Below are 4,371 nucleotides of genomic sequence, written 5' to 3' on the forward strand. Positions count from 1 at the left end.
AACCACAAACTCCTTCTTGAATTTATATATAATTTAGATATTTTTTCCATGTTTTTTTTTGCAGATGATTCATGACTCAGTACTAATTAAATTAATTAAATAATTTTCCAAGGAAAGGCAATTTTTGAAAATGAATTTTATTTTAAAGTAAAAACCTTTAATTATTTGATTATTCTTGAGATCGTTTTGTTTGCAAGAAAAATAATCAAAATTTAACTAAAAAAATGAATGCAAATATTTAAAATAGTTTTAAATGTTTCAAGCTTTTTCAAAGCTTTTAGAGTTGCAAAAGATCATATTTTTTAGCCCAGTTTATGATTTTTTAAAAATGTGAAAAAAACATTAGAAATTTAAAAACAATCCAACACTTTTACAAACTTTGTCCTTGACCCTTCAACCAAACCCCAACAGAAAAACTAGCAGAACTCACTCCCTTTTAGGGGGGGGGGAGGTCAAGAAATTAAGCGAAAAGCACAGATACCCATTAACAACATAATTGATTCGGAATTCGTTTTTCAATTATCGTACATTCGCTGCCTCTGCCATGCTATGCTCATTCACACTCACAGCAAAAGTGACTGGCACGTATCGGACTGACCGAGCTGACGGAATTGGAAGTAACATAAAAAAAAACAGTGGAATCGAGAAAAGAACAGCGCTCGCAAATGAAGAATGAAAGAGTAATTAAATCGTCGGAATTCTACTTTCAAAAGGGGAGTGACGGGGAGAAAGGTGGGGGCAAAGGGGGCAGCACTAATGACTATTTTCGTGTGAAAGGGCATTTAGTGGATGTGTTTTTGGTTGACTTGGTTCAATTCGAGAGTAACATTTCAAAAAGGTTTTAAAATAAAAAAGTTTTTTTTATTTAGATTTATTTCTTGAAAAAACAACCTAACAAATTTCTGTCAAAATGGATAAACTGGGCTGGGCTATGACCTTGAAGTCAACGGTATCTACCCAAGCCTACGGTGTACATAAAGAATGAATGAAGTTTTTTACAAAACCTAATTACACATAAAATTATTCCATTATGCGACAGTCTCTTGTGTTAGTTTGTGACATTGCTTGGTTAAGGTGGAATGAAGTAATTTTATTTTCCTCCAAGAAACTTTCTGTGTGGAACGAATAAAATTACAGCATTTCAAAAAGAAGCATTCAAATTGAAAAAAAAATATTTTTTTTTTCAAATGACTCAATAAATAACCCAAAAAAAACTATAATCTAAGAATTTTCAGATTGAACTGCAAAAACTGCAACAAATCCCGAATAATTTATGGTGAAATCAAATCGCAGTAAAACATCGAAATCATAAAAAATATGATACCCCCACAAATAAACAATTTATTCAAATCCAACGTCATTTGCACGACTCACATCGGGGTGTCCCCCTCCAGAGTGCAGTCACAGCTATGACTCCAATCATATGTTCAAAATAGAAATAGAGAAGAAAAAAAGCAAATAAAATAAACGATTTATATGCTAAACGAAGCGTCATCAGCATAAGCTGCTCTCACTTTCTTCGTTAGCAGGGGAAGAGGAGAGGGAGGAAAAAAACATAAACTTTCTGGTCGTTCGTTGGTCACACCTTCGATAGATGCAGTTTCCCTCTGATCGGTGTCGGCAGACGTTGTCGGGTTGCCTCATCCTTTCTCGACTGAGGGGGAGATTTATCCCAACTGTCAATTATGAGATTTTTTAGTTCTTTTGCAAGTTTGGTTGGGAACGATTGGCAGTGATTTTTTGGTAGACTGTTCCCTTAAAAAACATCAAATAATTTTAATTTTCAGAATGGTTTAGTTACCAACAAAAACGGAGTCAAAAAGTTAATTGTAGCATTCGTTTGAGTGCTGAAAAGTTCACCTTTTTTGTATTTGTATGAAAAAGTAATACTTTTGTTACAAAACTCGAACAAAACTCGATTAATCCAACTTTCGGAGGGGCAACCATGGGTGATCTCTCATGCTCATGCTCAAAACTCGATTAATCCAACTTTGCAGAGCCTCTGCAGAAAAAGTTGACAAATTTGTCCATTGATTTATAACATTTCAAAACCCTTCATACACATCCAAAAATTCCAAATCCATCCAAGACAAAAAACAAAATCCCCACCCACCTCAAATCGCTTCGCTCGTTAAATAGCGATAAATATCAGCTTTTCCAGGGACAACTCCTGCCCTGCAAACCCGGTGTGTTTGCACTGGCATAACTGTGCGACATTCCTGGAGCTCGCTATCGAGTACTTTTCTCGTACACTTTTTTTTTCTTTTTTTCGGCTGGCATCCTCTCAGCTTTGATTTTTTTTTCTTTCTGTTCCTCCCGAAGAAAATTATCTTTCCCGGAAACTAAACAGACAATCCCTTTTTATCGGTTTCTTTTTACCCCACCCACCCAAGGTACACCCAGTACTAGGGTGAAGAAAAGATGTTTGGAGATTGTGATTGGACACTCAATAATATTTTAACTGAATGAATGTACATGGAAAAGAAATTTGAATAAATATAAATTAAAAAAAAAAAAACAAAAAAAAAAAAAAAAGATGTTTGGAGTCTTATTTGCAAAGAATTATCATTGGCGAAAATTTAATAATCTATGCTTTTTATCGCTGAAAATTTCTTAAGATTGAACAAACATTTTATTAGTTTTTTTTTCCTTTAAAAACTTCCTTTTGTATTATGATTTCATTTTTTTTCTTTTTTGTATTTAAATCGGCAATCTTTTTTTTTTGATATTGTTTCCAGATAGTATTATGAATGTTTGTAATTAGTTTCGCTTATTTTGCATTTATTTTTCTTTAATTTCAAGCAATAATTTTAATTTTGGCTTTTTCAACCTGAATTATTGAGGTTTTTTGCATGTTTTGCTGTATATGATTAGAAAATGGCCAAATTTTCATCATAAAATTTAAGCCAAATTTCTTAACTGAACATTTTTTTCTAAAAATATATCGTTCTTGGTTGGCAAAAACATGTATTCAATTTTCAATCTTTATTTTCAAAACTGTAAAAATATAACAAAATAGGTACAAAATGGTCATAGAAATGCTAATGCCAAAGAATAGCAAAATACCAAATACTTGAAAACATTATTGTTTACCCAATGAATAATTTAAAGCATTATAATGTAAAGTCATTTTTTAATTTGTCAAAACTGTATGCGTCAATATTTTTGAGTTTTTGCTTTTTCCAATTATGTTAGGCATGAAAAACGTGTTTTCTGCAATTTTGATCTCATTACATTGTTTGTATGCTTCCCCTTAAATTGAGAATTTGTAGAGAATATGTTTTATAGAATGCATTTTTTAGAGTGTCCAATTTCCCGAGGTTTCAAATTTCCCGGGAAACGGGAAATTTTCAGCCAATTTCCCGGGAAATCCCGGGAATTCCCGGGAAATTTTAAATTTATTGAAAATTGTTATGATCTTGGTTTTAATTAATATTATGAAATCAAATTGTATAGCACATCAACATTAATGGTTTAAATAAGTGTGAAGATCAATTAACAGCTTGACTGCATGTAAAAAATCATTCAACTACAAGAAAATATAGTTTGGTATTTTTTATGAGATATTTAAACTTGCCTCTGTGACCAATTCATTGAAATGAGAAAAAAAAACATGCAGAAATTATGTTATTCATGACAAATACTGTTTCAGCTCTTGAACAGAGTTGGTTTTACTCCAAACAACCCAATGTTTTCAAATATTTGAAGCAAGCTTAGAATATATTTTTGCATATTTTAAGAACAAACAATAAAAACTAATTTTTCAATGTTTTTTTTTGTATTATTATGCAACATGATTTAAATTATACGATAAAATAACATCATTCCACAAAAAGTCTTCTATTTTTTCACATTAAACCCTCTAACACCTGTAGTTGCACCAGTGCTCCATAATTCTTTTACTTCAAATTGTAATTTCTTTAGTACTAGGTATTCAACCAATTGAATTAATTCTTTTTGCACAAATTCGATTTTTATCTCATTTGATCATGGTTACCAAAAACGTAAAAAAATCTCATTTTTAATTTGGAGGTAAGGAGTTAATATTGTTTTGATGCAATATCATTAATCTATTAAAAGCTTACCTAATTGTAAAAATTAAATACTCATTAAGCAAGATCTATTCTCAGATGCTTCAAAAATTATTACAATCAAAAATAATTCTGATGTCATAATTTCTGATAATCTGATTGATTATATATAAACCAAACAATACATTTAATTGAACAAAATCATGTTGAGTTTGTTCATTTATTATTTTTTCAGAGCATTTTTAAAAAATAGTTCCAAAAATTTGGGAAAATGTATACTTCCGCTTAAATTTCGGGATTTCCCGGGAAATCTACAATTTTTTTCCCGGGACGGGAAATT

Source organism: Culex quinquefasciatus, chromosome 3 (genome assembly GCF_015732765.1).
Source record: "Culex quinquefasciatus strain JHB chromosome 3, VPISU_Cqui_1.0_pri_paternal, whole genome shotgun sequence".
NCBI lineage: Eukaryota > Metazoa > Arthropoda > Insecta > Diptera > Culicidae > Culex > Culex quinquefasciatus.